The 13,485-nt window shown below is 48.8% G+C and overlaps 1 long non-coding RNA gene across 1 annotated transcript; it reads right to left on the reverse strand.

The window, feature by feature from the left end:
- Window positions 1-617: 617 nt before the first annotated feature.
- On the reverse strand, window positions 618-3,128 carry LOC135578169 (uncharacterized). Its single transcript, XR_010469508.1, has 3 exons — window positions 2,879-3,128; window positions 2,128-2,239; window positions 618-693 (listed from the first exon to the last, which is right to left on the reverse strand). It is a non-coding gene; the product is annotated as an uncharacterized LOC135578169 (long non-coding RNA).
- Between the last annotated feature and the right edge of the window lie 10,357 nt (window positions 3,129-13,485).

Consider the following 13,485-nt stretch of genomic DNA (forward strand, 5'->3'; position numbering starts at 1 on the left):
ATGACTTTTCCCCTGGGTCTTCTCTTTGACAGCTCCCTGGGATATGCAGGTGGGCTAAGAGGCCAGTTAATATCCAGTCACTGAAAGTCCCACAACCACTGCATTTGACAGGCTGTAACAACATGGTTTGCTAAGAAAAACCTCTGTTTAGCTTGGAGTAAAAATGCCACAGGTCACTCTGGAGACCAGGTTAGTGCAATATGCTAATGGCCTTCAGAAAGTTTAGAAACTTAGCCAGGTGTTTCCCATGAGAGAAGGTAACTGAGTGCACACTTACACATGATGCATTAGAAATGAAATTAATTCATTGACGTTGGCACCAGCACAAAAGACCTGAACATTGTAAGTTACCCTCTGCAGCAACTGGATACTCTGAGGAAATTAAAAGCTGTTCACATGTGTCTTTCCTATAGCATCGCACTCAAGAATGTTACAAATTAGAAAGCTGAAAGGACAAATAAAAAGACATCACGACTGAATTCATTTTCAGACCCTGTGACGTTAACACGACAACTACACAAGCTGCTGTGAGCACACAGGGTCGTGTCCTGACACTCCGAGGTACTTATTAAAAGCCCAAACAGATGGATAAGGTTTTCTTTTGACAGAGGCATTACCTTTGTAGCCCATCCATTTCTCCCCTTTGCTTCATCAGCACGTTCTCCATTCTGTCAGCGAGAAAGGGGCTTTGTCCTGTTGAAAGATCCACAAGTTTTGCCAAAATGCAAAAAGCGCTTTGCAGCCTCTTCAGAAAGTATGTTTAGTGCAGGGGTGTCAAACTCATTTGTAGCAAATGCAATTTTAGGACTGTATAAATGTAGGAGTAGTCGCATTTCTAGAGTCCTAAAATTACGTTTGGCCCTTTGAAGGCAACCGCGAGGCTGATGTGCCCCCCAGTGAAAATGAGTTTGACACCCCCGGCTTAGAGGAAAACACGTTTGCTGTGAAGACAGTCGACAGATCTAATGGTAGTTAAGTCTTTCCTACAGCATCCTTTCAGCACGCAACGTAATTGAGTTAATATAATGCTAATATGCACAATTATGACAATAATCACAGCACAGGATAGCAGCTGAAACCAAACCTCATTATATAAGCATGTGACATAAGAAATTCAAGGTCTTAGTCCTGCATCTACTTGGTGACTACAAAACCTCTCCCACTGACTGGCAAGTCACCTGGATCTCTTAGTCTTCTCCTACTCCAAGTGCTTTGACAAATACACAAACTGGGACAAAAGTGTCCTTCACTGGATGCCTGACTCATTTTCCACAGATCAGGGGCAACACAACTGCTGGCAAATTCATTTTCCGTTTTCCCTCTCAGAAAAGAGATGTCACGACACGTAGCCAGCAAGTACTTGCTGAAATCTCAAAGCCACATATGAGGAAACCTGTGCATATTTAAAAAAAAAAAAAAAAAGAGGAGGTCTTCCCCACCTTTACTGGTCAATGCACAGAAAGGACACGTGAACATTGGTGAAGATGGGCTGTGAGATGGGCTGTGAGATATTATGTGTAAGGTAATAATGTGTAATAAGCTCTGCACTTGACTCCTATAACTCAGCTCGCACTGGCACAGCCCCTTGCACTCACTGGCACTGAGCAGAGGGCAGCAGGCACACGTGCCCTGCAGACCTTCGATGAGAACTGGCAGCCACAGCTCTCGTTTCACTCCTTCACAACTGCCTGTCAAAGAATTGATTAGACAAAACCGACTCCAGGCTTGTCTCATGAACAGTAGGAGAAAGAACTAAATACCTCAGCTGGAAAATAATTCTGGAAAATAAGCTCTCCAGCAGCCAAATCATTTCAAAAACAGAGGCTTTTGGTTTTGGTTTTGGTTTATTTTTGCTTGGTTTGTTGGTTGGATTTGTTTGTCTGGTTTTGTTAGGTTTGGGGTTTTTTGTTTTGTTTCAATTGGAGCAGGTGAGAAGCTCAAGCTCGATTAAAGAGAGAGTACAAAGAACTCTCTGCAGCCTTAAAATCCTGTCATACTGGCCTCGTATGGCAAACAACATACACAGCTAAGACCGACACACTATTTCAGAAGAGTTATTACATGCATGCCGCATAACAGATACCATATAAGAGTAGACAAATAGAGTTAAACATTAGTTCCTGTTACCTGTAATATGAATGGGTCACTGAGATGAGCAGAGCCTCGATGAACCACTCCTGCCAGCACGTGGTCACATTGTAGGTATCCTGAAGAGCTTCTCTAGTCTCGCTCTCTAAGACTGGAATTTAAGAATTATTAACAAAAAACCCCTGTCAAACAGCAAAAGCAGCTGTTGCATTAGCTACCAATCTGAGCAGAAGCCCAAGTCATTGACCAGTTTTTCACATCTGTTTCACAAACAACTACAAATAAATCACAGCTCCTACGCACTTGAAGAATCTGGACCTGTCTTGTCATCGCTTTCCCAGAGCAAAGAGCATACCCCCCTCCCCTCTTCCCCCCTTCCTACCCCTCTGCACACCACCTCCAGCCCCGCTACAACCCCACCTGCCCCCCGCCCAAACACATCCCCCCCCACGCCCACCCCACCCCTCGCCTGACAGAGCCCAAGACCTCCCGCTGCTGACAGCTACCTGCTCGGGGCCTGGGAGCAAGCGTCACCCAAATGGAACAACCGGCCCAGGCCCACCCACGGGAGACTCTGGGGCGCAAACCAGATGCAAACTCTTCCGTCCTTCCTTCCTTCCTTCCTGCCTTGGCCCTAAGTGTCACCTCCCTCACCCACTTGTTGGGTTTTATTCCGAAAAAAAAAAGAGTGGTTTAAAATCTGGGCTCGGGTGTGTTGAAGAGGGACAGCGTTAGCGACTTTCCCCTGGGGACAGAGTGCAAGGTTAGTGGCAACCTGTTTGGTTCTCACTTCAAAGCTTCTCTTTCGACGCCTAGGTGAGAAGCAGAAGCCAAAGGTTCTGCCAAGGATGGGCACTGTTGAGCAAAAGACATCTGCAGAGGCAAGCCCGGAGGACGGCGCTCCTAAGCAGAGGAAGGGCCTTGTCGCAAGCTGCGTTTGAACGTGCCCGTTGGTGCTGCTGGACTGGATTCCTTCCAGGGCACAGTCCCCCAGGGATCCGTACAGAGACTTGGCCACACTGGTCACTTGAGGAGGGTGACAGACGGTAAGCGCACAAATCATCTGGAGTCACAGCCAGGGTCCTGCTAGTGGTGAGGACAAGTGAACAGGGCTTGATTCTCTTGGTTTTTCGGCATCCTGCATCTTGCCTTCTGCCCGGGGTGGGCTAGGTGCCACTGCCTCTGCGGACTTGCTCTGGCTGGGACGGAGTTGACTCTTGTTAGTGGCAGCTGGCCTAGCACCGTGTTTGGCAGGGGTGGCTAAAGCGGTGTTGCTTACTGCAGCTGTGGTGTGGCTGTTGCTGCGAGTGCGGGCCTCCCGGAGCCGTGAGGTTGTCTCTTTTTCCTGCAGCACCGAGGCTGGGGGTGTGCAAGAGGTTGGGAGGGTGGAGAGCAGGAGAGCATCTGGGAAGTGGCCAAAGGGCCGTCCCCTGCTGTAGGCCAGCTGCGCCCACAGGCCTGGTGTTCCTTGCTGCTGGTGCTGCTGCTGCTGCCTTTGTGGTGCAGGTCAGGGTTTCTGGGCGCATGCATGATTTGGGGTGGGCTTGGGGGTGGGCAGGAGGGCAGCAGGCCAAAGGGCTCCCCTCCTGCTGTGCTGCCTGGGTGTCCCTGGCTGTGTGTCTGCCGGGGGCCGGGGAAGCAAGAGCAAGAGGGCCAAGCGGGCGGCAGGCAGCGCAGGCTGGTGAGCGGCAAGGAGGAAAGGCCAAGGGCTTTGGGCGTCTGGTGCCGGGCCAGGTGGGGCTGAGGCGAGGGCATCTTTTCTACTAATGTCTATTCGTGATCCATAAACCTCACTTACTGAATCATCTGCTCCCTGTAGCATAATTAGCAAAGGGTTGCACTGCAGAGACTCACATCCCGGGAGAGATTGCCCTTTGGATAGGGTAAGTTTTCTTTTTCATTCTATAACCATTCATTGCTCACTGTCCATCCCCCAAACTCTGTGGTCCAGATAACACTGTATCAGGAGGGGCAATGAGAGACAGCAACAAAAACTATGCACTTATTTAAATCATCCTTAGACTCGGTCCCCTTGGACACATGTTTGTTTTCATAACTCAATTCCCTTTAGCTCTGTACATCCCCACAGCTATGGATCTGGCAAGCGTCTACTCAAATTGTTAGGGAACCTTCAGTTTCAGTGACGTTCACGTTAAGTAACCCATTTGTAAATTCTACATAATACAGGATTAGTAATCCCCAAAAGTTTCATTTCATTTTCATCTCTGTATCTTTAGTTGAAGTGGGTCGTCAGTTGTCAGTACTTGCCACTCCTCACTGTCCTTTGGAGGTCTGATTGGCTCTTTAATCCACGTGTAATGAGTCCACCCTTTCTCAGCTGGTCGCACCACTGTCTCGGTGATCAGCAGAACTTGAAATGCGCCTTCCCAATCTGGCTGAAGCTTAGCGTCTTTCCAGGATTTGACCAGGACCTGCTGTCCAGGCTGAAACTTGTGAGCTGCAGACTCTAAAGGCAGAGTTTGTGCCAGAAGCCCTTGGTGCCTGAGAGAAGACAGAAAAGACAACCCGAGCATACAGTTTTTGAGAAACAAATCCTTAGTTTCAAACCGTGGGGGTCCATCCGTTATTTCGCTTTTGCTACCACTGCCCCCGTGGCAGTGCTAAGAGGGAAGGCTTCTCCCCACCTGGTAAGATGATCAAACACTAGTAAGTTTTTAATTCAGCCAACTGCAGGTAATTCTGTGAAATCAACTTGTATATTTTGGAAGGGTCATAAACTTGGCCTTCAACCTCCTGCAGGCTGCTTCCTAAGTGCCTTTTCATTTACTTTTTTACAAACCACACATCATTCACAAATTTGCTTGGCTATAGTATAAATTCCAGTACACCCATATTTTTATAACACTATGGCACCCATTACTTGTTTTCCTCATTAACTCTCTTGATGTAAAATTGCTAATACCTTCCTCATGGTTTGCTTATTTAACATTTCTCTACCCTCTGGGAGTACGCATTTCCCATTCTGTTCCCTGGCTTCCAACTCTTGGAGGACTTCTTTTTATCTTTCATTGAAAACTGGAATTTCTTGTGGGGCCAGGACCTCGGGCGTGAGATAAAACCTGAAGCAATAAATAAGTTAAGGCTGCTTCTCAGGCCATTTCATCTGCTAACCAACTTCCCCGACACAAAAAGAGTTGCCCCTCTGATGTCCATTAACATGTACTACAGCCACTTCTATTGGTGACATCAGATTCCATAACACTTGTCCAACTAGTTCTTCATGAACCAATTCTTTACCTTTGCTATTAATTAGACCCCATTCTTCCCAAATTTTCCCAAAGGTGTGCACTTCTCCAAATGCGTATCTAGAACCATTACGGATGGTACCTTCTTTTCCTTCTAACATTTGCAGTGCCTGACTGACGGCTTGTGGCTGGCATGTTTGAGCTGACCAGTTATTAGGCAACCTTCCCGTTTCTCTTATTTCACCATTCACACCTTCAACGATGGCACACCCATTGTGTCTCTTCCCCTGAATTACCCTTGAAGACCCATCTATGAAGAGGTGCAGCCCATTGCCACCTCTCCATAGGAAAGCAGCAGGGTTTAATTTCCTGCTTTCTCCCACCAGAAGAGCAGTTGCTGCTGCAGCTTGCACACACTCTGGCCAACCTCGAGACACTGGGTCTAAGAGCTTAGATCAGTGTGCCACTGCTTGTCGCTTCCCCCCCAGCCCACTTGCTGCTGGAGCAGCGTGAGAGGCAGAACAGGCCTCCACTCTGTGCAAGCATTGCTCAACAATAACAAAAACATCTCTGTATTATCAACACTGTTTTAAGCATCAATCAAAAACATAGTCCCATACCAGGTACCACAAAGAAAATTAACTCCAGCCCAGCCAAAACCAACACAAACTTCCAGGTAATACAATATCTTTCAAATTTTCTCCTTGTCACCCCCCAGGCAGTAACTGTGTTTCCACACCCAGAGCCTGTAAAAGGTTTCTCTCTAATATAGAAGCTGGGGAATCTTCCCCTAATATATTCCTTCCCCATACGCTTTTAATTCTTATTATCACAAATAGGAATTTATTCATAATTGTCTCTCCTTCCTCCCTGCTACCCCATTTATTACAACTCCGTCTTCAGTTCTGGATCTTTTTAGGGGAGAATTTAGAAGGGACATGGGAGCTTCTGTTTCTGCTAAAAACTAGACCTCATTACCAATTACCACCATTACTTTACCAATTACATGCTCTTTTCCAATTTAAACGTTTCCCCACAAAAAACAAACAAACAAACAAACAAACAAAAAAAAAAACACCAATAAAAAAAGCCACCACAACACCAAAAACATTTTCAGCCCCTCTGATTTTCCAAAGTGTATTGAGTTTTCTTCCTTTAGTCATTTCCAACAGTTGCCGCCCTAGGGGTAAATATCCCAGATTTCCACAATAATAGCATCCCATTTTCTCTCATTCTCTCACTTTTTTCACTGACTTTGGTCTAAATCTTCTGCGGTTTTGTTTTGTTCTTTTCCCTTCCAGTCTTTCACTTGCAACCAATCAGTCTGCTTCAACTTTTCGCTTCAGTTCCCGACCATCATACACAAACACGACCACACTCAGATTTTTTGCAAATTCTTCCTGCCAACCTGGCACATGCTCTCGGAAATACTTCCGTAGATCCACAAACACACTTGCTACCAGTCCACAAAGCTTTCCAAAAATCTTCCCCAGTCGGTGCTCCCCTGGCTTCTGTCTACATTCCTGCACTTCAGTTCAGTTTACTCTTATCTCCTCAAAAGCTCAAAAGCTTTTATCAGATTTTTAACCACCGTTTGGCAATTATCTCCATTTGTTTGATTATTATCATCTCAATTAGAATCACCTTGGGGCCAGGTAGTCTCCCACTGCCTGTGGGGTTAGTTCCACATTCTTTTAAATGATGTTTCCGGAAAGACCAACTCTCTCAATAACAGGATAACATCGGCTCAGAATGGATTCTAGCCGCTCCCCCCCTCCCCCCCCCCAAAAAAAAAAATTAGAAAATCATGATGCTCATCGATCCCCATCTTCCCTTCAGAGTTCGATTTCCTCACATAATCAAATCCCCAGAGTGCCAGGGGGTGCATCCGTGTAACACTGGAACACTGGAGGGCATTCACATGTACATCCCCCCCTTCGCACTTGCTCCCCTACACACACATACGCACGCACATCTGCTGCTGGCTGCACTGCAAAATAACTTTAGCAATCCCAGGGTAAAGCCCAGCAAAAGCAGTAAGGACAAGAAAGACAGTTGGGGAGGTAATCAAGAGGTGATACAGAGAGCAGAGACCAGCTCTGCAAGCACCTTAGTTAAATTACTCCCAACTGCAGCTAAAATTCTTTCCCTAGGTTTTTATACTCGTTTTCGACCATCCTCTTTATGGTGGTCATATGCCAAATCATCCTATACGTACCAGTAATTCATTTGTCCAGGACATCTGTTTTCTAGGTGTTTTTTAGTTACAGTTTGCCAGTCTCCTCGATATAAGGTCATTGCATGCTTTTCTTGAAAACCTTGCTGTACCATAAGTATTTTCCCAATTTTGCAATACCTCGGCCAAGGGTGTCCCCTTCTCTATGCCGAGTTTTATTTCCCATCACTAAAAAAATTCAGAGACACGCTTCCGTTGAGTCACGAGGTTCAGAGGGAGCCCCTTGCTTTCTAATCTCCTTCAGAGAGGAGTTTAGGTGCGGCTGGATCCCATCCTAGTCTCAGACTTGGTCAACGGCTTATGTCTAAAGGATATTTTCCCATTCTCAAGAGAGACTCGAACACTGCTTTTATGTGCACTTTACACTGATCAGGCCACACACTTTGCACTCAAAAACATACTGCAGGAAGGGAGGGACTCGCACCCACCCTGGTGTGGAGGAAGATTTAAAGGCCCTACAGTTTTTTTTACATACCAATTTAGATCTTTGCATAGCAAATTGTCATTGGATCCGTATTTTGGCCAGAATATCACTCTATTAAGGGCTATTTTGTCCAGACAAAACACAATACTTTATCATTTTCTATTTATCCTTCCTTTTTGTACACCACACGTTTCCCCGGTACCTTAACATCCTCCCTAAAGGACTGGACGGAGGAATGTCACCATTTTTCCTTTCTATTTCCCATTCTGAGTCTCGAGGCTTCTCCTTGCGCCTCGTCCCTCCTCTCAGAATGCCCCCGACCACCAAGGTAGTACTTAACAGTCTGTTTTCTTACCTTGGTCCACGCACAAAGTTGCCCGCTCGCTCGTATCGTGCTTCCCGCTTTTTCCTTTCTCCTTTCGCCTATGGTTTGCGGGGATCCGCCTTCGTCCCCACAGCCCTGCAGTTTCTGTCTGTCCGTCCGTCCTGGAATCCCCACCGACCATCCAGAAGGCCATTGAAATCAACGGGGCACGCCTTCCCGTCCATTGGCGACAGGGACCCCCGAGATGACGACGTCGAGTCTCGGACGAGCCCCCAGACTTGTAGGAAACCATCATCTTGCCAACAGAATAGGCTCAGGCAGGATCTCTCGGCAAAGCACGTTTTATTAAGGCTTTTGCGAAACGGGCCGTTCTACCTAAAAGTAGGCACACGCAATAGGGCAAAAAGCTTATACGCCCCCACAAATGCCAGCTGCAAATTCCCTGCCCTGTTCCCCAGGGGTTGGGTACTGCAGGCTTTCCGGACTGCCCGCCGCCTGCCTCAGTTTCCAGGACTCATTCATCTCATGCTAAGAAGGCCCTTCCCCTGCTGGATCTATTGCAAAGGTGGGTTCCTGGCTCTTGGGTTAGCCTTCCCTCTAGCTGCACTTGTTTTTGAAATGCAGGAATGAGTTTGCATTGCAGCATGAGTTGGAAGAGAGTTGGTTTGTGGGAAGGATTCCCAGTGTGATGTGTGTCAATCCTTCCCCCCTCGCTGGGTGAGGTGGCAGCTGAGTTGCAAAAGCAACATTCCTTCTCGAAGGGCTCCTTCCTTGCAGGGCTGAGGCAGAGGCGAGAGAGCGAGGCAGGTGCACGGGGGGGGGCGCCGTGGGGGGCGCCGTGGGGGGGGCGGTTTGTCGGTGGGAAAAGCGGGGATCGAACCAGGGACCCATTTGACCAATCCGCGGGTCCGGCGCCCTGGCCGCTCCGCCAGCGCGATCCCACGGCCGTGGAACGCACGGCGCCCCCTATAGGCCGCAGAGCGGCCTGCGCGGCGGCTAAAGGCCGGGGGGGCGGTGGGCGGGGTGGGGATGGAAGTGGGTGCCCTGCGGACCAGCGTCCCGCGACCTGGCCGCTCCTCTACCGCCATCCCCACCGCCGGGGGACGCCACAGCTCCCCCTACAAACCTCCGCCCGCCCGCTAAGCTCGGCCCATGCCGGGGGGCACCCACCGACTCGCTGCCTCCCACCACCACGCTGCAACCCCACCTGCCCCCCGCCCAATCACACACCCCCCCACCCGCCCCTCGCCTGACAGAGCCCAAGACCTCCCGCTGCTGACAGCTACCTGCTCGCGGCCCTAGCGGCAGCGCACGCCGCTCTGCGGCCTATAGGGGGCGCCGTGCGTTCCACGGCCGTGGGATCGCGCTGGCGGAGCGGCCAGGGCGCCGGACCCGCGGATTGGTCAAATGGGTCCCTGGTTCGATCCCCGCTTTTCCCACCGACAGACCCCCACCCCCCACGGCCCCCCCCCCGCGCACCTGCCTCGCTCTCTCGCCTCTGCCTCAGCCCTGCAAGGAGCTATTGAAGGACGAAGGTTGTTTTTACAACTGGTTTGGCACCTGAGCTCAGCGGGGGAAAGGATTGAGAGGTATCAGACTATGAATCACAGAATCACAGAATGTTAGGGATTGGAAGGGACCTCAGAAGATCGTCTAGTCCAATCCCCCCGCCAGAGCAGGAACACCTAGATGAGGTTACACAGGAATGTGTCCAGGTGGCTTTTGAATGTCTCCAGAGGAGGAGACTCCTCAGCCTCCCTGGGCAGCCCGTTCCAGTGCTCTGCCAGCCTCACTGAGAAGAAGTTTCTTCTCCTATTTAAGTGGAACCTCCTGTGTTGCAGTTTGTACCCATTGCCCCATGTCTTATCATTGGTTGTCAGTGAGAAGAGCCTGGCTCCATCCTCGTGACACTCACCCTTTACATATTTACAAACATTAATGAGGTCACCCCTCAGTCTCCTCTTCTCCAAACTAAAGAGACCCAGCTCCCTCAGCCTTTCCTCAGTAGGGAGATGCTCCACTCCCTTAATCAACTTTGTCGCCCTGCGCTGGACTCTCTCCAGCAGTTCCCTGTCCTTCTTGAACTGAGGGGCCCAGAACTGGACACAATATTCCAGATGCGGTCTCACCAGGGTAGAGTAGAGGGGCAGGAGAACCTCTTTCAACCTACTAACTACCCCCCTTCTAATACACCCCAGGATGTCATTGGCCTTCTTGGCCACAAGGGCACAGTGCTGGCTCATGGTCATCGTGCCGTCCACCGGGACCCCCAGGTCCCTTTCACTGCTCTCTGACAGGTCATTCCCCGACTTATACTAGTACCTGGGGTTCTTCTTGCCCAGATGCAAGACTCTACACTTGCGCTTGTTATAGTTCATTCATGTTTTCCCCGCCCAACTCTCCAGCCTGTCCAGCTCTCGCTGGATGGCAGCACAGCCTTCTGGCGTGTCAGCCACTCCTCCCAGCTTGGTGTCATCAGCAAACTTGCTGACAGTCACTCTATTCCCTCATCCAAGTCATTGATGAATATATTGAATAGTACTGGCCCCAGTACCGACCCTTGAGGGACTCCACAGGCCTCCAACTAGACTCTGCCCCGTCGATCACGACTCTCTGGCTTCTTTCCTTCAGCCAGTTCACAGTCCACATCGCTACCCGATCGTCCAGACCACACTTCCTCAGTTTAGCTGGGAGGACGCTGTGGGAGACCGTGTCAAACGCTTCACTGAAATCAAGACAGACCACATCCACTGCTTTACCATCATCTGTCCACCCGGTTATGTCCTCATAAAAGTCTATGAGGTTGGTCAAGCACGACTTCCCTTTGGTGAAGCCACGTTGACTGCCCCTAATGACCCCCTTATCCCTGATATGCCTTGAGATGGCACCAAGGATAAGTCGTTCCATCAGTTTCCCAGGGATGGAGGTGAGGCTGACCGGTCCATAGTTACCCGGGTCCTCCTTCTTGCCCTTTTTGAAGACTGGAATGACATTTGCTTTCCTCCAGCCCTCAGGCACCCCTCCCGTTTCCCATGACTTAGCAAAGGTGACGGAGAGTGGCCTAGCAATGATCAGCCAGCTCCCTCAGCACCCGCGGGTGCATCCCACCTGGAGCCATGGATTTATGGATGTCCAGATTGCTTAATCGGTCCCTAACCCAGGCCCTCAGCCTTCCCTAGCCTGGAAGCACCAACACCCACGAAGGAGCGAGCTGTGGGCAATGTCCTGCTTTGCCTTCAGCGTCTCTCGCAATGTTAACTTGCAAATTTGTAGTGGATGAGGGTGTGGAACTGCAAGCTGGGGATAACAGTTTTCCAGTGAACGTGAAGGAGAAGGACGTTGAACTGCTGCCCATGCAAGCTGGTCTCAGAGGACACGTAGCAACTATTCACCTCACACCTGGCAATGCATTCGTTTTAAAAAAAAAAAAAAAATAAGCCCAAAACCACTAAGGCAGGGCTATGTTTCTCACCTGCATAGATGTCATCCTTTCCTGACTGGAACCCTTGGCTTCTTTGTGAAGCCTTTGGTTTCATTACCGGGTAGCGGAGGTTTGTTATCAGTCCTTGATTTGGCTTGTCGTAAGTGTATATTGAATCCTTCAATATTCTGAAGATCCTCTCTGGAACACCTTCAGAAGTCTGCAGAGAAAGGAAAGAAACATTTGTCTGCAGCTGCTCTTCGCATGGAGTCCCCAAAAATGAAAGGAATGACAGGTTGCTTCTTCTTTCCCAAGGAGCTGTTTTGGAAGCAGACTGGGTGACAGAGTCTGGTACCAGCCTTTGGCCACCAGGGACACCTGCTTGGTGGTGTGCTCTAGGCCCTAAGTGTCACCTCCCTCACCCGCTTGATTTTTTTTTTTTTTTTTTTTTTTTTTTTTTTAAAGGGAGAAGAGCAGTTTAAAATCTGGGCTCAGGGGTGTGTTGCAGAGGGATGGCGTTACCGACTTCCCCCTGGCGTCAGAGCGCAACGTTCTCTAGGTTATCTACTTTAGTCTTCTAGTGCACCACACTGGTGTGGATGTCAATGAATAAAGTCTGTGTTGAACTTGTATAAGGAAACACGGAAAAAAAGAATAAGCCAATAAACGCCATCATTATTTTAAAGAAAGATGAGAAGGTAATTTTGCTTATGTCTCCAATAGAAAAGAACCACTGAACAATGACCCCCCTTCCTTCTCTCCTCAGTGGGCAGAGATGACAAGAGTTCCTCCTACTCCTTCCCTCTCCTTTCTCCCAAGGTAAACAGTGTCACATTCAGTGCCATGTAGATTAACTTGCATTTCTGAATTGAACCATAACTCCCCTTGGCACCACTCCAAGCAGAGAGACGAACTGAGCAGCTCAGACATGGATGTGTATGAGTATTCAAGGGTCCTGGCCTGACACCAACATCAGTGACATTGTCTTGATCTATCCTTTAATAGACTGAGATCTTTGTCGGTCAAAGTTCAGGCAGCTTACCAGAAAACCAACTACAGTCCTCATGTGTTAACAACATTTAGACTGTCAAAGGAAGAATGCTCAAATTTTAAATTCATCCTTCGTTTGCAGAGAACAGCTGCAGAAACTGAATGCCTAACACAAGCTAGCGCAACAACACAGAAACGTAGAGAAGGAAAGAGAACACCCAACCGCCTGTTCTACTGGTTATTTTCTCCAATACAGGAGAAACAACCACCAACTCTGGAGAACAAACAGGTCAGGGTTATTGGTCCCACAAAAACGAGCATAAGAAATACTAAGGCAATTCCCCAGAGTCCAGTAACTCTCTTGCCCTCAAGCCAGGGTCGTGCCACAAAAACAAAACTCTTACCAAAGATTTCATCTTAGCTTGAACAGGTAAGTTGTGATGACGGAGATTCGCCAGGAGTCCTAAACATGGTATCATTACCTCATCTTCTGTGGTTTGACTGAAAAGTCCAGGAAGTCAAACAAAGACTTTTAATTAAAGCATCCAGAAATTAGTTACCAGAATTTGGGGGTTGAGGGTGGGGTGCTTGGGGGACTCTATTTTGTTGCCGTGGCGGTGGGGAGGGGAGTGTGGTATTGTTTTGTTTTTTAACTAGACACCATTCTGCCAAGCCAAGCAAAATTCAGATTGCAATCCCCATAGTGTGGGCAGTTTTTAACTGAGCACATCTGGGGGAAAAAAAAAAAAAAAAGGTCTATCAGAGACCAGCACTATCAAAGGTCCTTTATTGCAG

Source organism: Columba livia, unplaced genomic scaffold (assembly GCF_036013475.1).
Source record: "Columba livia isolate bColLiv1 breed racing homer unplaced genomic scaffold, bColLiv1.pat.W.v2 Scaffold_85, whole genome shotgun sequence".
NCBI lineage: Eukaryota > Metazoa > Chordata > Aves > Columbiformes > Columbidae > Columba > Columba livia.